A 21,341-nucleotide genomic window follows, 5' to 3' on the forward strand; every position below is an offset into this window, starting at 1 on the left:
TAGATTCAAACTAGCCTGGCTGATGAGGGTGTTACCCCGATACCGGTCCCAGAATGCTTGTTTTCGTTCCAGGAAAGACCTGGCTTGGCAGTTCAGGATAAACTCATCCCATAAGGTACAGGATCATGACTGTTTTGCATATAGCTGGGTCTGAACTGGGGTGGTGAAGTGAGCTAAAGAATGATGATGGATTTAACCCAGATCTGTGACTGGGAGTGAGTGTCTGAAAAGTTTCTGCGCTCCGTCCATCATCTCCTTGTGTTTGCTTCACCATTAGTATGCCTGTACCATGCATGCCTTTACAACACATTTTGTTCTAAAGACAAGAATGATAATGGCATATGGGTGGTAAATGTTTTAAAAGTAAGTATTATTTATTTTAATTTTCTAAAGGCATATGCGTGGTAAATGTTTTATAGGTAGGTACAGGCAATTACTACGTTATATATAGGTTTTTAGGGGTTCGGGTGGGTATGGGTTTTTGGGTGGTAAGGGCATTTTAAGATTTTAGGTAGGGTATAGGATTTTGGGTGGTAAGGGCATTTTTAGGGTTTAGGGTGGGTATCGGTTTTTGGGTGGCAAGGTGATTTTATATATGTACAGAGAGATATACATACATATATATACATGTATGCATCTGTGTGTGTGTATATTACCTACTGGCGGTCGCCAGTAGGTAGTTATAGTTAGGGCCTAGTTTCCATAGGAAATCCGCAACATTCTATTTGGAATAACTTTGGCGCTGGTTGATGAATGTGCATGAAATTCCCAAAGAAGATGGCTTGCTCCGCTCCGCTCCTTCCCTGAAAGTTTGGGGTTGATTCGTGAATCGGGGACTGAGGAAAAAAGGGGGTCCCAAAACGTGTTTTCCCCAAGCAATTTTCCATAGGGACCTTTGAGACAGCCTCCAGCCCGAACTGCTGAACGGAATTACACAAAATTTGGCAAAAAGGTAGAGTTTGGTTCGCAGGTGACGCTTTTTGTGAAATGGTGTAAATCCATGCAGTAGTTCCTGAGAAAATCAAAAGTAAAATCATAGTTATATCTATGGACGAAGTACCGTCCGAGGATTATACGCGTAGCCTTACGAGCACGAGCTGCATGCTAATTGGCTGTCAACTGTCTGTCAACACTCCAAACCAGGAAGTGTTGGCAGACATCTTGTGTCTCGGTAGAACCGAGGCACAAGAAAACTGAAAAATAAGTGCGCAAAAGACGCAAAGGGGACAGGGTAGAAACACCCTGACCCCGTAGGCCTGCTCAGGGGGTCCCACAAGGACCCCCAAGGCCAACATTTAAAAAAAAAGAAGAAATCGCAGGATGCGCGTAGGATACGCGTATCGCGTGATAAAAAAAAGAAAACCCGAGCCCGCTTTAGTGCTAATTAGCCCCGGGGGGGGCCAAGTCCCGGGGGCAATGTAGTTTATTATAATGGGGGGCCCAGAGGGGCCACCCCCTGGGGCTTTTTAAAAAAATATATGTGCGGGGGCTCACGGCTCAACCGCAGTAAATGTAAATGTATGTGTGGGGGGGCTCTTAGGCCCCCCCAGCCCCGGGGACCACCACCCCCGGGGCTTCAAAACATTAATTGAGGGGGGGCTCTGAGGCCCCCCCATCCCCGGGGACCGCCACCCCGGGGGCTTTCAAATATTAATTGAGGAAGGGCTCTTAGGCCCCCTCAGCCCGGGGACCGCCACCCCTTGGGCTTCTTGAAAGTGTAGTTTTGTGTACCCCCTAAACCAGAAGGGAGCTTTTACAGGCCTATTTTTTAAATTGTATTATTATATTTGTATTTTATTTATTTCTGTACCCCCTTTGCAGCTCCTTAAACATTCTAACATATAATTTCTGCACAATCTTTCTTGTGTTGGACAACAGAGTGTTACCCCAGTGTGTTTTTCATCATATATGATATCCTTTTCCTCTTTTCTATATTTGAACCTGGCTTTTTTTTTTACAGTATTCTTCTACCTCTTATGCCAATCAGTTCTACAGTGTAGCGTCTGTTTGTTGCAGTGTTCTTAGCCTTTTTGTTCTTTTGCTGACTTACCAGTTTGTGTACATGATCCGCAGACCTATTTGTGCAGCCTTCGGTGTATTGTCTTTTATATCTGACCTTGGTTCTTTAGTGCTTGATCCAGTGTCCTGCACATACCAGTACATCTGTAGACATGTACTTTACTCCTTTCTATTTCCCTCCCTCCACCCTAATTGACAACGTAATAGGGGGAGACAAAGTAAGGGGCTGTGGTCGTCACTGTCTCAAGCTTGCAACACAGTAGGTAGGACACGGATTAAGAAATCCTGCCATATTGTGTTGTGTTAGGATGTTTGCAAGTTGTTTTTCTTTGAGGAAGTCTATTTAGTCACCTGGTAAGGCTGCCCACTCCTTTTGATGATATTGTGCATGGGAATCAACGCTATTGTGAGGGAGTTGCCTTACTTAATGTCATACAAACAGCATCTCACCCATCCCACTTGTTCTCAATGGGGTTCCCTTATAGACTTTGTAATCCTCCCTTAATGTACCTTAGCGTAATTGTTACTACCCCGTCAACTTCCTGCCTTCCTCCCATCTTTCTCGCACCTCCTGCTGTCACACCATGAATAAGACGGAGCACATTACATTAAGTTCAGCGTTAGACATGCATGATTTTTGAGAAAACAGACTAGGAACGGCCACGTGGCGCAGGAATAAATATGAAACTCACGGGAGGACATAATAAATACACAGATAATCGAAGTGCGTACGGGCACGTGTATTCGACTCCATTTTATTACGTTGTTGCTAACAAGTAGAATAGTAATCATGATATATACATATAGTTAATCATAACGGTTTATGACTTGTGTTGTACAAAGGTAGGAACATTGTATGTGAAATAATGTACAGAACATTCTATCGTAAAGGGTTCATGAGTTGATGGTTATCAATTGCTCTGTAAACTAGGTCTACTGATTGCTCCCCATAACAAATTAAACAATTGCATTTCACGTTGTGCATTCTAACTTTCTCAAAAAGGGTACGTATGTCTGGTGGCGATGTTGAAGGTGATGCCCCAAAATTACTTGGTATTGCCGGTGGTGGAGGTACATTTTGCCGCAATTTTCTACATTCTTTGTTACCACAGTTCACAGAATGCAATGATTGAAGGAGCTTGCGCATACTAGCAGTGTAACCACTATTTTTTTCTCTGCTTTAAATTAATCGAGGCTGAATTTAATTCTGTGTGTAGTGTAGATGAAAAGGTAAATTGAATTTGTGAACGCTACTGTGCACAGTGTATATGGAAGTTAGTAGTCAGAACAGTTATATAACAATGCTTTTTTTCACTTTTTTAAACAAAATCTGAATACAGACAGTATAATTGTCTCGGCAATAAATAAACCAAGGTTGAATTTCGTACTGTCTATAGTGTAGATGTAAAGGTGAATTGAAATTGTAAACCTTGCTGTCCGCAGTGTACATCTTAGGGTGGAGTGCATCATCAGCAATCATAGTAGAAGTGGAAGATCGAACATGTATGCTACGTGCATTTGATTATTCAACTACATCTATAAATGATATAAATATATTTTGAAGGAAGCATACTAAAGGGATTTTGTGTAGGTTTTGATAGGTGTTATACTTAGTTTGGTTTCCACTGAGTTAGTGGTACCTGAAACAACAAGGTTCTGTGGAGCTTGTGATGATGTGTGGTCCGGGCAGGAAGTACTGATAGTAATGTTTTTTGTCTTGTGAATTCTGGCTTAATAAGGGCAAGTGGCGATTTTGTGTAGGTTTGAGGGAGGTTACTTTATTTGGTACTGCACTTTATACGTAATGAATGAAGAATCAGTTAAATTCTGCCTGAATATGGCCATGTGGTGATGGCAGGAGGCAGCGGTTAGGAAGAGCCCATGACTACGTGACATTGATTACAGCTGCACAATATTGGTAATTTAGTGTGCGTGAACGCAGCGATGATAAGTGGTGGAAAGAGTTAGTGGCACCTGAAGCAACAAAGTTCTGTGGAGTCTACGATGATGCGCGGTCCAAGCAGGACGCACTGGTAGCAAAGTCATTAAAATCAAGTTTTCTAATAAATATTGGTTGTCCATTCACAGAAGTAAGTTGATGTATATCTCCAAAAAGTATGATATATTTTCTTCTAAATAAGTCATCTCATTCAATATCGTCACATGGCGAGGATTTCTGGTGCACAGAATTCAATCGACAAAAGACATTACTTCAATAACTGTGCCTCCCCCGAACACGCATCATCACAAGGTACGTTCAAGCTCAGCGCCAAAGGTATTACTAACTCATATCGTGTGCTGTGGGCGTGTGCTGGGGGAGTGGGCGTGTGCGGGGCGCGGGACTATGGGAAAAAAAGCAAACGTTGTGCCCAATATTTCATTGTTTTTTCTTCCCAGGTTCTGTACATTCCAGCTCCGGGTGTGCTTGCCCAGCGCTCCCAGTGACGTGCACCTGCTTTACTGTACGGAGGTCAGGCATGGCGCTATTCCCAAGGGCCGGAAGGAGCGCAAACAGGGGCCATTGTGCAGGAAATGTAATCTCGCCTTAACTTCCGGTGACGCCTGAAGCGCACACTGGAGATTTTCCACTTTTGTTGCGCACAGGCCTCGCGCCACGCAATCCGGACACAAGGCCCGCCTCCACGGAAATAGCAAGAAAGGGACTATCCCTCTCCCAGGAATATGTGATGATATTCCGCGAACCAACATCCCGCATACCATCACTCCGCAATTTTTTTAACACAGGACTATTACTCTGCAACGACATAATTTCTAAAACTTTTACAACTCATGTGACTTTATCACGCATGCCATTATAACGCAAATGCATGTGTGGTAAAGTCATATACATTATTAAAACATCAAATATATGTTTGTGTATATATATATATATATATATATATATATATATAAATTTTTTAAATGTAATTAAAACATCAGGGGCCCGATGTAGGGCACCAAATACTGGTCGGATATATGTTTGTATACATGTGCATTTATATATATATATACTAGCAGCCCGTCCCTACGTTGTACGGGTATGAACTGCTGCCGGCCAGTAGTATATTGTTTTGTAGGATTTCGTTTTGATAGCATTTCTTATCTGTGACAGGCCTGTGAAACGCTTCGATTCACAGTGCACTGCTGATGCACTTAAGAGTGCGCGTTCAGCAGTGTGTGAACTTGAGTTTCCCTACTTTATTTTTCCTTGCAATATTATATAGCGCAAACTCGACAACATGGCATGAGCACTATTTACATTACAGAAGAACACATTCATTTGTGGTAGGCACGGGGAGACAAAGCGATTTGCCTGGAATCACAGGATGTTGAGCTGATGCCGAGATTCGAACATAGCTCCCCAGCTCTAAAGTTCGCAATTCTAGAACTTGTGGCGGGAGGTGTGTCTAAATGTGTATGTCGGTGCTGGCCATCAATGAGAGAAACCTGTGCATTTTTCAAATGGGTGGTGAAAAAATATGAGTATGTTGCTGGAGATGTGGGCCGCCGTGCCACCAATTTACTTACCGGGGGAGGGTAAACACCCATTATTCCGCAACTTTCTTTCCACATACCATCACTCCGCATACTTTCATTACGAAAGTACCATGACTCCGCAATGCCCTTATAACACATTGCATTACATTTTATATGCTTTTAGCACGCATACATTTACAACGAAATTCGTGGTAAATGCATGAACGGTAAAAGCATGTTTGGATAAAGTAAGTATGGGTATAGGGGTATATGTTTTGGGGTACTGAGGTATATGTTTTGGGGTGTTTGGGTATTTTAAGGGTTCAGATATAGTTTTGGGTTATGGGGTACAGGGGTAGTTTTAGGGTTTAGGGATAGGTATGGGTTTTGGGGTACAGGGGTATTTTTAGGGTTCAGGGCTAGGTTTGGGTTTTGGGGTATAGGGGTATTTTAGGGTTCAGGGGTAGGTTTGGGTTTGGGGGTACATGGCTTTTTTAGGGGTCAGGGGTTAGGTTTGGGTTTTGGGTTACAGGGGTATTTTAAGGGTTCAGGGCTAGGTTTGGGTTTTGGGGTACAGGGGTATTTTAGGGTTCAAGGGTAGGTTTGGGTTTTGGGTTACAGGGGTATTTTTAGGGTTCAGGGCTAGGTTTGGGTTTTAGGTTACAGGGGTATTTTTAGGGTTCAGGGTAGGTTTGGGGTTTGAGGTACAGGGGTATTTATAGCGTTCAGGGCTAGGTTTGGGTTTTGGGGTACAGGTTTTTTTTATGGTTTAGGGATAGGTTTGGGTTTTGGGGTACAGGGTATATTTATATGGTTAAGATTGGTTAGTGTTTAAGGGTGTTGGGGTATTTTAAGGAGTAAGGGTGGGTTATGATTATGGGGTGCAGGGGTATTTAAAGGGAGCAGCGTGGGATTAGTTTTTAGGATGTAAAGGGTAATAAAATAAAATAGTAAATAAAAATAATATAAATATTGCAAGCTAAAAGAATAAGGGCCAGATGTAGGTAATTTTATTTTACCACTTCTTAAATACCGAATGATACCGAATTGGTATTTAATAAGTGGTAAAATAGAGGGGGGGGGGGGGGGATGTAGGTAAAACAGAATCGGTAAATACCGAATCGTTAAGATTCGGTATTTACCGATTCTGTAAATACCGATTCGGTAATGCCCATTGATTCCAAAGGGCATTGAAGGCCATAGGAAACAATGGGCATTACCGAATCGGTAAATACAGATTCCAGCAAGGGTGCAGGGGGTGTCACTTTGACACCCTCTAGCACCCCAAATACAAGGGCATGTCTGTCTGTCACATGGCATAGGTGTGCATGCACACATGTGCATGCACACCTGGATTCGGTATTCAACCACCCAATTGGATTGCGTGGTAAAATACCGAATCTGAAAGGCCTGTAGCACTGGAAACAGTGCTACCTACATCAGGAATTTTCCGAATCGGTAAAAATACCGATTCAGTATTTTACAGAATCGGTACATTTACCTAATCGGTAAGTTTACCGATTCTGTAAAATATAGCCCTCTACATCTCAATCACCAAATACCGGTCGGTAACGGCCGAATTCAGCCGTTGCCGACCGTTATTTGGTTACCTACATCGGGCCCCTGATGTTTTAATTACATTTAAAAAATGTATGTATATATATATATTCACTGAAAAAAACAGAGGTTTCACACCAGTTATAGTTAGCTGGAAATGTTACTGACATAAAACCATTGAAATTCCCACGTTATAGTTAGTCGGACTCACTATAACTTGCGCGTGCAATGCACTGCTGATGACATCACATATTACATCACTCATGACATGGTCAGTGACATCACTCATGACATCACTGATGACACCATCCAGTGAATGTGTGTCTTTCTGAAAAATAAATATGTTTTATATATGTATATGTAAAGGTCGATGGAAGAATAAATGTTTAAATTATTGTCTTAATTAATGTTTTAAAAAAAAAATTGATTGGTTAACTGGCTTATTAAGTGTATCTTAGTGAATACATATATTGGCGAGTAATATTTAAATATATGTATCAGTGTTTCACTTTGTGTATAAGTGGCTGTATGGGTTGATGAGTAGCTACATGTGTGTGTATATGGGTTATTATATTTTTTTTAGTATCAGTATGAGTGTCTGTATAGTTTGGTGGGGGTGTTACTTAGCACATAGATGTATCAATGACTGACTCACTGTTTGTATGTTTTTTGAAAACAGCATATGTGCAGGACTGTATGAGTGGATGAGTGTGTATATGTGTGTGTTAGTGAGTGAATGCCTGTCTCACTAGTGTGTTTATCAGTAACTAGATATATTTTAATCTAGTATATGTGAGTATTGATGTATATAAGTCAGTATATGTGAGAGTGAGAGATTGTAAGAGTTCCTGTTTAAATAAGTATGTGTTTCTATAAGTGATTGTTTAAGAGAGTACATATGTGTAAGTTTCCTTAGAGTAAGGTGGTAGTGTGTGTAAATCTGTATATGCAAATAAATGGATGTTTATTAGTTTATTTGCATGTGTGAGTATATGTGTGAGTAACTTTTTGATGACTGTCGGTGTGTAACAGGATGAATAGGGGTATCACTACATATGATGAGTGAGTATATGTATGAGTGAATATATAAAACTGTTGGTGAATGTGTGAATGTGTATATAGATGGTGAAATTACTGAATTGGTTGTTGTAACTGGTATGGGTATATCCATTTTTTTGAAAATGTTAGTTTCTATTTTTGAATATGTGTTTCAAAGGTTACTTTACAGTGAAAGGAGGTCTGTCACTGTGTCACAAGGATGGTGTCATCAGTGATGTCATGAGTGATGTCACTGACCATGTCATGAGTGATGTAATATGTGATGTCATAAGCAGTGCATTGCACGCGCAAGTTATAGTGAGTCCGACTAACTATAACGTGGGAATTTCAATGGTTTTATGTCAGTAAAATTTCCAGCTAACTATAACTGGTGTGAAACCTCTGTTTTTTTCAGTGAATTTAATAGGTTTTTTAAATGCTAATTCCTAACTATAACTGGTGTGAAACCTCTGGTTTTTTCAGTGAATTTCAAAGGTTTTTTAAATGCTAATTCCTAACTATAACTGGTGTGAAACCTCTGGTTTTTTCAGTGAATTTCATAGGTTTTTTAATGCTAATTCCTAACTATAACTGGTGTGAAACCTCTGGTTTTTTCAGTGAATTTCATAGGTTTTTTTAATGCTAATTTCTAACTATAACTGGTGTGAAACCTCTGGTTTTTTCAGTGAATTTCATAGGTTTTTTGAATGCTAATTTCTAACTATAACTGGTGTGAAACCTTTGGTTTTTTCTGTGAATTTCATATGTTTTTTAACTGCTAATTTTTAACTTTTTATAGGGCTTCATACCTATGTACTTTTTAGTGAATTTCTAAGCTTATTTTTTCTCAAATGTCTATAGCTGAGAAAGGTATGTTTTTCTATAAATATAAATGAACCCTATATTGTATATTAAGATAATATTTTTGTTTTAAAATAGTATTTTACTTTTTTTTTTATATTTGACTCTGGAGCGCTCCCGGTGCGCGTACCGGTGAATGCCCCGGTGCGCGTACCGGTGCGCGTCCCGTCAGCGCACCAACAAAAAAAAAACAAAAAAAATAATGAAGGAGTGAGCATGAGGAATGGGGACAGAGAGAGTGGTGTTAAGAGAAAGAGAGCTAGAGGGAGGAACACAGAGGGATTGTGTAATAGATAGTAAGACTGAGAAAAGGTGTAAGAGGAAGTAACTGAGAAAAAGAAAATGAATAAGGGAGCAAAAGAAGAGAAGAAAGAGGAAGAAGACAAAAGCAGAGGTTCTGGGACAATGTGAATGGGTGATGAAAGTAAAAGGAAGGAGACTTAAGTATGGGGAATGACAGATCGTGACGGAACCAGAGAAAAAAAACAGTAGTGACGGAGGGAAAGAAAATAGCAGTGAGTGTAAGTTAAGAGGAGTGAAAGAGGGTGGATATAAGTGAATAAGGGTAAGACATGGGGAGTGACAGAGAAAAAGAAGAGAGAGTAAAGGAAGGAGTGTCACAAAGGGACTAAGTGAACCAGTAAAAAAGGTAAGTGAAGGAGTGTGGATAAGCAGAGGTAATGAAAGAAGATGAATGTGGTAGGAAGTAAACATGGAGGATAAGAATAAGTGTGGGAAGCAAAGTAAGGAAACAGGGGTGAGGTAGAGTGAGAGAAAAGTAGTGAGGTTAAAGCAAAGGGTGATAAGAAAGTACATTTTGTAAACACACTTACCATATAATTAATGAAAACTTGCATCTGTGAAAGACAAAAGAAAAAACACGTTATAATTAGTTAAAAAATATATATTAAAATAGAAGAAACAGTTCAAGAGGTTTAAAAATCTAAAATAGTTTACTAAGAAATAAAGCAATAGTGAAGGATACAAAAACAGAAATAAAGTAATGTAGAAAGAGAAAAAAGAAGGAAAAAGAAATAGAAAGAGAACAAATTACTGAAGGTAAGTAAGATACTAAAAGAATGTGAGATACCAAAACGAAATCAGGAAAGATAAGAAAGTAAAAGGAAAATGAGTGAAAAGGAGAGGAGTCTGAATGAGGAACTATTAATAAAAAAGAGGAATAGAAGATGACTGGGAGTGAGTGAAGGGGAGTCACAGAGTGAAGGGATGAAGGGAATGAGGTTAATATAGAACGATGGATGAAACAGGAGTGAGAGAGTAAGTACACAGAAAAACAAAGGGAAGGACTAAGTGAACTACAGTACAATGAGTGCGAAAGAAAAAAATGGAGAAAAAGAAAGAAAGAGAGGGGAAGAAAACTAAAGCAGTGATACTGAGAGAATGTTAAAAAGATAAAAAGTGGTGGAAGGAAGAGAGGAAATGCAGACAGTTCAAATTGGATTGAGAAGTTGTGAATGAAGTGCAGTAAAGGAACAGCGATGAAACAAAGTTAAAAAAGCAGTGTAAATGAGTAAAGAGAGATAAATAAGGGTGAAAAAGGAAAATGAGTGAGACAATGTGAATACAATATAAATTACACAATGCAAACTATACAATAACTTCTACAATATGTTACATTATTTATTTTTGCTGTTCTCAGAATATATTGAATTTCACTTAAATTAGTGAGTTCAAAGTATTCATCATATAACAGCGGGAAAAAAAACACAATCTAAAAGATTGTGTTTAAAAAAAAACATTCAAACATACATCTCATATATGTACACTAATCTTTGATTCACTTACTTTTCCGTGAGGCCAAATAGAAGATAGTGAAGGTCCTTTTGGTGGAAAAAAAGTCTGCTGTGCTCTATAACTTCCATTTCATCGACTTCCTATGAAAAAAGATCTAAGAACATCATACCTTACACTTTCCTCACGGCCAATTTGTGTCAGATATATCAGTATTTTTTACTTTGAGATCCACTTAAAGTATCTATATGAGATAAATAATTTAAAACATTAGATTAACTAACTAACTAACTTTTATTATCTATTCCCGTCTTCAAAGGCCAATTCCCTTTACTAAAACTTTGGTTTTAAAAACACTAGATAATAATTTGTAGAGTCATAAGGCAAACGTTGTTTATAAGTTAAATGAGAATCATTGCAGTAACTCCATCCTTTTTCACATTTTAAGTAGCATGTATAATGTCCTGAGGTTGTCGAAGAACCGTCATGATAAATAATAGCTTCAGTTGTAAAGGTTCTTCCTGAAATTGATAACTGAGAAGCCACAACATTTTTGATAGAAGTTGTCAATTTAGTTCCATCAGGTCTACATCGTTGGAAAACTAAAATGATATACTGCCCATAACTTTGTATAAATAATGTGAATAGCATTGGATAGTTACATTGAGTACACACCATATTATGATCTGCTGCTTTAACTAGATTTTTAAATGACACTGATTTACAGTCAGGTAAAGTCAAATATATAAATCTTTCAGTGTCTATTCTAGTAGTACTTGATGAACTACAATTGTGGCAGTCATGCTGCCATTGATAAGAAAGGCTGAAAAGATTATTTATATCTACATCTTCATCTTCCAAAACACCCAACATATACATTAAAAATTTCTGACAATCCTGCTGAATGTTCTGTGAAAATGTATCTTGACCAGAACACCTATCTAAAATATTTCGAATTTCTGTACCACTTTCTATTTTTGCTCTATCACTGCTACATTTCTCAAACACAGAATTCAATAAACCACACAATCTTTGATCCCGATTTTCAACAATCTGTTCTTGTAAAATTTTAAGAAAAAAAACAACATTAACCACTACATTAGCATAGCAGTTGACACCAGAACTATTTTCAAACTGAAATCCAACAACATTTTCTTCACAATTCTTTTTCTTCCTGTTTTCAATTACAGTTTTGTCTACTTTTTGTCTTTTTGCTACTACCTCACTGCAATTATCCTCATTTCTTCTTTTACGGCCTACCACACGTTTTTCAAACAGAGGATATTGAGGCAAATGTGGAGCATACTCTCTTCTTAACCTATTATATTCTTTAACACAATCTAGATCTGCACAAATGTTTCTCTCATCACACTCAATCAAGAACAATCCTGATAAAGTTCTGACTCGGGATAATGCCACATATGCCATACCCTCTTTAAACACAGATCTTCCAATGTTCACTAAAGCATTATCTACACTTAAACCTTGAGATTTATGAATTGTTACTGCATATGCCAAACAAACAGGAAACTGTTTTCGGCGAACATATAAGTCTTTTACAAGTAAAAATCTAGCAGAACAACGACTGATTTGTTGTACTTGCTCAATGCCATCAAATTTTATTTTTAAAAATTCAATTCCATCTCTATTTCTATAATTCACAAAATCAACAACATAGCCCATTGCTCCATTTACCAGACCTCTTTCAACATTTAAATTCCTTCTCAAAATGATACGACAGTTTAAACACACATTCAGAGTCTTTTCAAAACCAGCTGTTTTAGAAATACTTTTCTCTAATGAATCCAATTTAGTTTTCAAATTTTCAGACAAAACAATTGTTGCACCCATATGCTCTATTTTATCTATTGCTTCCAGTTTCACAATCTCTTCATTTTCTAACTCTAACATTTTGTTGTTGAAGATGGAACATTCTTGCAGAGTTGGCATCAAACATATCCCAGATTTCTTCTCAGTCATTTTAAAAAAAATATTCTCTGGAAGAATGTTTTCATTTGGATACAAATTTGAAATTAATCAACCATGTAAAGCTTCTTTCCCAAGCTCGCGTACTTTTCCAATTCTTACATCTTGTAGAATATTTTTATAATCTTCATCCTTTGCCTGTCGCATATTTTGAAGCAGTTCAGCATATTTAAAATTTAACCATATATTAACGTTTCCAATGCTTCCAAGGGACTTCCTAGTATCTTCATGTGTGAGCATTTTAAACACTGGTTGTCCTTTTACTGGAGTCAACTGCAATAGATCTCCAAAAACAATAATGTGTTTTCCTCCAAATAACACATCATACTCTGTTCTAAGAATTTCTTGCATTCTCAAATGCACAAAAGCAAGCATTAGATTTGAGACCATGCTTACTTCATCAATAATAAGAAGTTTTATTTTCTTCAAGACTCTTGAAACTTCAGAACACCCATCTCCAGATAACTTGTTGTAATGCAATTTATTATCATGCTCAACTGGCAGCATCAGTAAACGATGTAGAGTAATCCCTTTAATGTTATGTGCTGCCAGACCAGTTGGAGCAGTTACAACACAAGACAGCGGTGAATCAGTCCTTTTCTGCAGATAACTTGCAATGGCTTTAATTAGAAAAAAATTTCCTGTCCCCGCTTCTCCACTTACATACAGTCGGACAGGGTCAAATGATGTACATGAGCACTCTTTTTTCTCATGTCTGAATCCATGTTCAATCTGCTCTGTGACTTCATCATATATCTTTTTCTGCTCAACGTTTAGTTGCTGTACCAAATCTTCTAAGTTAACTCCATCCTCTTGAGCTTGTTCCATAGCTCTTTCCACCTCATCCATGGCAGTGGCAGCTTCATTTTGGATAATAGGTCCTCCTAGTGGATCCTGACTCAATGAAGTAGAACTCTGACTGTCTTGAGAACTGTCTCTAGCTATCTCTTCAGCAATTGTGGTTTCTTGCTCTGTTTCTTCGTTCAACATTTGCAGATAATTTAGAAAAATAGGACATTCTATGGTATCCTTAGTTGCATTAAAAGAGTCTTCATAACAGAGAAAATCTCCAAGTAGTTCCTCTTGTGTACGCCATGGCTTAAAGAGTTGCAAAAGAGCGAAATAGTAAAATTCTCTTTTGTCTGGAGCTTCACAACTCAATTTTCGATGATTAATCAAATGGCCTTTTTTCTGCTTCACTAGACATCCTTCATAGCCAATGACTGCATATTTTCCATTATTGATATCTTCTGTGATGTTCCTCTTATAACTGTAGTTTTGCAGAACTTCATACAAACAAGTGTTCTCAAGGTGAGTACTTCTATTTGGATAGTATGTATCCAACATATTTGTCTTCAAAATATCTGTACTGTTTGGTTCTTTCTCCGCCAAATATTCAATTTCTTGTACAGATTTCAAAACTCGGTTTCGTGTTGCAGCAAGACCTAGACTCACCCAAATGATTGTTCTTGATTTGGCATAGAGACTTGCTGATGATAACCGATCAGAACATTCATATGCTCCAATTTCTCGATGCGACAACATCTTCAGACTGAAACTATATAATTTCTTGCTTAGACTCTTTTCATGTGAAATGTCCTCCCACATTTCCTTCAGTTCTGTCTTTTCTTTTTTAGTGATGTAAGATGTCACATATCGAGCCACAGCAATAGAATTGTCAGCAACGAACTGAATATCCATGTTAGCATTCCACATGGACAAAATCACTGGGTTGTAATCGTTGATGTACTTAGATTCTTCATTTCTTTTCAAATTGTATGTATTTTTGGGAGATTTCCTCGTCACAGTATGTCGTAGAGATGACATCAAATTATTTACTCTTCCCTTAGAAATCACTGGTCGTGGAAACACAAAACGACATTTCGTGTAGTACTTTTCCTTGTTTTTAAATTTTCAACGACAGTACTTTCCACAACGATGAGATTGAAAGCGTAAAACTTGTTGCCTTAAACTGTTTTCTTCAGTAGATTTTAGAATAGCACATGTTGAATACTCTTCAATGAAACTCATCACTGTTTCATCCAAATCTGATCCAAATTTGGGTGCATCTTTAATCCATAACAACATATGTATATGAGGAGCACCTCTCGCTTGATATTCCTTCCTCCAAAAGAAATCCAAAACCTCTCCAAGGGGAGGATTTTTTTTGTTGGTAATAAAAGACATCATAGCTTCAAATCTATGATTAAAATATCTGCAAACATTCACTGGATACAAAGAACACAGTTCTCCAGGTGTTTTCAATTCTATATTTTGTATGTTTCCATTTGCCTCTCGTAGAAATTGAAGTAAGTCGTCCCATGCATACTCAGCACAGCTAGGAGTGAGGAACCATGTAGGAGTTCCTAAGTTTCTTAGCATACATTTCAATTCTCCATGACGACGGAACCAATACTCATTGGTTCCACGTTGACATGCCATGAGATTGATTAGCTGAGATTCCAAAATACTATCTTGCAGATTGACTTTCTCCATAAAGTCCCTTGCAGAAACATTTTGCAGATGAGCTCCACTTTTCAGTATATGATTAACTGCATACAGTAGATGAAACAAATACGGAATACATTGACGAAACCTTGGATCTTCAGCATATAATCTTAAAGTCCGGTTTTCAGCTGCAGGAATTTGGACTGGTAGATCGTCATATCGTCCACCACGACCTGTTGGAAATAACTGTGGAAAACAACGAGCTTCCAAACTTTCTTCCCATACACTAATAGGACTTCCTTTTGCTGCTTTCATTTGAAACAAGTCAATTGCATTCCCATTACTTCTTTGGAATGCAAAGGATGAACAGTATAATGTTCATATATTTCTTCATTTCTAGACACATCAACTTTTTCAATTTGGCCAACTGAAAAATCACTGTCTTCTTCTGTAGCTGTTTCCTCTGCTCCAACACTTACATCTTTATAGTACTCATTGTTTTTGACCAAATACAACGTTGCCTTTTTGACTTTCCTAACATCCACTAAATCTTGACAGATTTTCTTACTCTTTGTCGGAACCCCATTAACTAGAATAACTAGAGGATCCTCTTCTACTCTTTCTACACCAATTGTATCAATATTTTTCTTCACATCTAGAGGCAAATAAACAACTCTTCCCTTTAATCCTCTTTGTAAATCTGTAGGAGGTAATTTTCCTATCTTAGGCTCCATGCGAACAATAGCTTGAAAAGGATGGACTCATTGAATCAAAATTGATTCATAAGTATTTAAATCCATCAATTCATAAGGAATATCTATCAACTGAAGATCACAGAACCTATGTATAACCACTCAAAATCACTTTTGAAACGTCACTGTTTCCCAAAATACAAATCCTCTACTTTGCAAATATTGATATCAAGCATTATCAAAAAGCAGAACACAAACCAAGAGCAAAGAAACTCAGGGCCTTATTTATGAAAGCCTTGCGCCACCAGTGCGTCACTTTCTTCCCATGTTAAAAGTGACATACCTACGCCACAAGACAATCATAAATAAGACCCAAATATAAATACCAATGATTGGCACCCAAAATCGTTTTTTGATTAACATTTAAAAAACACAGGGCAGAACATATGTACAAGCACTGAATTTCACTTTTGAAACCTCACTGTTTCCCAAAATACAAATCCTCTACCTTGCAAATGTTGATATCAAGCATTATCAAAAAGCAGAACACAAACCAAGAGCAAAGAAACTCAAAGCCTTATTTATGAAGACCTTGCGCCAGAAGAGCGTCACTTATTTCCCATGTATAAAGTGATGCACCGGTTGCACAAGGCAATCATAAATAAGGGCCAAATGAAAATACCATTCATTTGCACCCAAAATCGTTTTTTATTTTTTATCCTCATTTGCCTGGCCCTCCTTTTATTTAGCCTCCAACTGCCATTATTAGATCAGAGTGCAAAGTTAACGCTGCACCTGAGAACGCGATTAGTGAGAATCGGCAGGAGAAGGCCCGAAGAGGAAAAGGGGATGACTCCAAACTTGGTATTAAAACCTGTTGAACCAGCCATTGAACCGAGAGGAGGGGCCTAGTTCTTGGAGCTTTATGGCATAATCATAGGAATCGTTTTTTGAATAACATTTAAGAAACACTGCGCAGAACCTATGTACAGGCATTCAATTTCACTACTAAAACTTAACTATCTGCTTCCAAATATTCTCCATACAGCAAACAAGTCTCTATCTAAATTAAATAAATCATTACTTACCTTTACAAATGCTTTGGGAGATTGAAAACAGTGTCAGACACACACACCAATTTTTCTTTAGCAGAGCAAAAGGTGTGCACTCAATACACTGAAACCAAGACTGGCATAGAAAATCTCTAACTTTGCACACATATGCCTTATTTCAACCAATCAAAAGTCTTCCCTCACTATTTTCAAACCAACACCCTTCCCCCTCTCAGATCTTTCTATTTGTTACCATAGCAACTCCCTCCTAACTGAACTCTCAGGTTCAAAAGTTTATTCTACAATGTTGCAAATTAAGTCAGCAAGGATGTTTGACCTCTCAATACACCAGCATATCCAGGGCATTATTGCTTTTAGTGACTTTTTCTTAACCATTCAAATTGCTTCTTTCACACAACACAACCATGCACCCTAACTTTTAGTTTTCAACTATCTGAATCCACCAATCATTGCTTGTGATTCAAGAGCAGAGAAATTCCACAATTATTTTTTGGGAAACTCCTACTGTTCCAACTGCCATTTCATTCCCACACTTCATCTGACTGCAGCAGAACCTTCTCAAATCATGTATTCTGTGTGGATTATTGGACATAGCTACATCCACTGGGCTCAAAGGTATGCAGCTAGCAGATATTATCACAACCTTGATTTATCAAATCTGGAAATCAAGTGGATTGGCCAGAGAGGATTGAGATGTCATCAATTGATACCATTGGTGAAAACCTTTTTGCATCTGCCAAACCCTGACCTCTTAATAGTGCACTGTGGCGGAAATGATTTGGGCACTATGACTGGGGTTGGTCTGGAAATGCTTTTAAAGGACACCTTTGATCAATTGATGACACTTTTTCCACAAACTGCCTTGGTATATTCCAATATATGCCAAAGACAGAAATGGAACTGGTCCAACCAATTTTGTCCACAATTTGAAAAAGCACGGAAACATGTGAATAAATCTGTTTCTGCTTACATGAGAGACTGTGGAATGGGTTCAATATACAATAATAACTTGCGTTACAACATGCAAGACATCTACAGAGGAGATGGTGTGCACTTCTCAGATGAGGGAAATAGAATTTTCCTCCTGAATTTAAGACTGTGCATTGGAACCTACTTGTAGGTACCTAAATCAATCACAGAACCCAAAAGCTCTTTTCAGAGCTACCCTACCTCTGATCATTCAAAACGTTTATCTTTTTCTAACTTTTTTCACAATTTTTCACCAAAGTACGCTTCCCGGTACGCGCACCGGTGCGCGTACCAGGCGCTTCCCCCCCCGGAAAATTCAAGATTTTTTTTTTTTAGCCTTTATGAGCCTCCTAAGCCCCCCTCAGAAAACCTAGAGGGTCAGGAAGTGTCTACCGTGCCCCCTTGTACCCATTCCGAGCATTGTTTGTCCTCCATCTTGTGTCTCGATTGTACCGAAACACAAAATGGAGGACTCGCGTACCGGAGCGCGCACCTGTAAGCGCTCCATAAAAAAAGGTGGGAAAGTAATTTACAGAAAAACCACTGGAGACACTTTCATCAAATATAGAATAGGCCCTACTACATAGCAGTCCCAACCATTTGCCCAAATTTGGTGGAATTCCCTTGAGACATTTAGGCTACAGGCCTGACTAAATATCCTGAGGTAAATTACATGACCAAAACACATATGAAGTGTGAGAATTTACAACCAATTAAAAAGTTTCTTTCATTTTCTACGATTATTTCCTGACATTTGATTGGTTATGTACATGAATAAATAAAAAAAAGAGAAGGAAACACAGCCATTTTGACTACTGCTTCCTGAAGTACATTTGAAAAGAAATAACACTGACAACTTCAACTGCTTTCTCAAAGGTAAGTTGTTATTTTGGAAAGTGAAGTATGTTGTGCACTGTAAGTTAATTTGAGAAAAAATATTCTGTTAGTTATATACTATCCCTCTGTAATAGTTATAGATTGAGATAGGCTTCTCTGTTATAGTTATGGATTGAGTTAGGCTTCCCTTGTATTATTATAAATTTACTTAGGCTTCATCACATACTCTTTGTTATATTTCAAATTCCTGCCTGATACCATACACTGCCCAAAGATAACTTCACTGTTAAAAAATCCAAACTACATGTCTGAACTTATACCCAACAGTGCCCTATCTCTACTGATATAATTATTTTTTATGCAATTTACAGCAACACAATGGAAGGAGAAAAGAATATTTCTTTTGAAATTGTTTTGGACAACAACCATGATGGAAAAAATGCTGAAAATGATAACATTGACTTTATGGATGAGTCTCTGGACCTTGAATTACTTGAGTGTGTGGAATCAATGGAAACACAGAATGTAAATGAAGAGATTCCAGACAACATTTTATTAGAAGTTTATTAAATTATGAAAAAGAATCAGAAGAATAAATTTATATTTAATAATCAAAAATTGTTCGAGCCATTATTCATTTTTATATGTAATTTATCAAGTAGATCAAAAATGTTTAAAATATAAAGTGAGACTTATAGTATACTGTGCAACTTTATTGTGTTACATAGAAAGTTTGCTCATAGTTACTTCCTTTCTCCCACTATATTATCTCCAATGTGTATTTAACATCTCTTTATCATCTCCTGCCTCCATGTTGTTTCTGCTTTCCTGACAGACTGTTATGAATTCCATATACCACAATAACTTCTGTAACAACATGCAAGATATCTACAAAGGAAACTGTGTATATTAAATTATAGACTCTGCATTGATAACTACATGTTGGTACTTAAATTAAAAAAAAACAACAAAACGAACAATTAATAAACATACAATTTTTAAAAGTGATTTTTTTTCCCAATAGTACGCTCTCAGGAGCGCTCCCAGGAGCGCTCCCCGGTGCGCGTACCTGGCGCTCCCCCCGCGAAAATCGAAAAAAAATAATAATAATTTGAGACCCCGCGGGGCCCTTTAATGGCCCCCATATCAAACCTAGGGGGTCAGGGGGGGTCTACCCTGCCCCCTTATGGTCAATTCCCCCCTTTGTTTTTGCCACCTCTTGTGTCTCGATTTTACCGAGACACAAGATGGCAGCCGCTCCGGACTGTTTAGAATGTTTACAGACACCCGAGAGCCAATCAGCTTTCTGCGCGCAAGTCGCGTGGCGCGCCCGGTGCACTCTCCGGTGCGCGTACCGGAGCGCGCCTATAGATATATATATTTTTTTGAACCTAAATTACTCAAAATCCACTGGAGCACATATCTTGAGGCATAGCAAAGGCACATCGGGCTACCAGTCCCTACAATTTTGCAAAGTTTGGTGTAAATCCTTTCAGCCGTTCGGGCTAAAAGTGAAATCGACCGCCCTATGGAAATTAACATGGGGAAAACGCGTTTTGGGACCCCCCTTTTATCTCGGCCCCCGCTTGACGAATCCCCCCCAAACTTTCAGGGAAGGACAGATGCTCCGCGAGGCCATTTTGAGGAAATTTTCACTCAGATTCGTCAACCGGCGCCAAAGTTATTCCAAATAGAATTTTGAGATGTAATATTGAAAAAAATCCTAACTATAACTACCTACTGGCGACCGCCAGTAGGTAATATATATATATATATATACACATATATACAAACATATATTTGATGTTTTAATAATGTACTTTTACAATGTATATGACTTTACCACACATGCATTTGCGTTATAATGGCATGCGTGATAAAGTCACATGAGTCACATAATAGCCCTGCGTTAAAAAAATTGCGGAGTGATGGTATGCGGGATGTTGGTTTGCGGAATATCATCACATATTCCCGGGGGAGGGATAGTCCCTTTCTTGCTATTTCCGTGGAGGCGGGCCTTGTGTCCGGATGTGCGTGGCGCGAGGCCTGCGCGCAACAGAAGTGGCAAATCTCCAGTGTGCGCTTCAGGCGTCACCGGAAGTTAAGGCGAGATTACATTTCCTGCACAATGGCCCCTGTTTGCGCTCCTTCAGGCCCTTGGGAATAGCGCCATGCCTGACCTCCATACAGTAAAGCAGGTGCACGTCACTGGGAGCGCGGGGCAAGCACACCCGGAGCTGGAATGTACGGAACCTGGGAAGAAAAAACAATGAAATATTGGGCAAAACACTTGCTTTTTTTTCCTTAATCCCACGCCACGCACACGCCCCCAGCAAATTGCTATATATATAATGCATATTTAAATAACGAAGCAAACCACATTCACATTCACTGGATGATGTCATCAGTGATGTCATTTGAGATGTCATCAGTGATGTCACTGACCATGTCATGAATGATGTAATATGTGACATCATCAGCAGTGGATTGCGGGTGCGCGAAATATAGTTAGTACAACTAACTATATAGGAGCAATTTCAATGGTTTTGTGTGAGTGAAATGTCCAGCTAACTATAACACCCCTAAAACTTATAGTTTTTTGAGTGAATTTTAAAGGTTTTTTAAATGCTAA

General features: G+C 38.4%; 1 protein-coding gene across 1 annotated transcript in view; it reads left to right on the forward strand.

The window, feature by feature from the left end:
- Positions 1-21,341, forward strand: part of AKAP7 (A-kinase anchoring protein 7) — a 1,654,018-nt gene that overhangs the window by 78,976 nt on the left and 1,553,701 nt on the right. The gene's annotated exons all lie outside the window — the stretch shown is intronic.

This window comes from Lissotriton vulgaris, chromosome 6, assembly GCF_964263255.1.
Source record: "Lissotriton vulgaris chromosome 6, aLisVul1.2, whole genome shotgun sequence".
Classification (NCBI taxonomy): Eukaryota; Metazoa; Chordata; class Amphibia; order Caudata; family Salamandridae; genus Lissotriton; species Lissotriton vulgaris.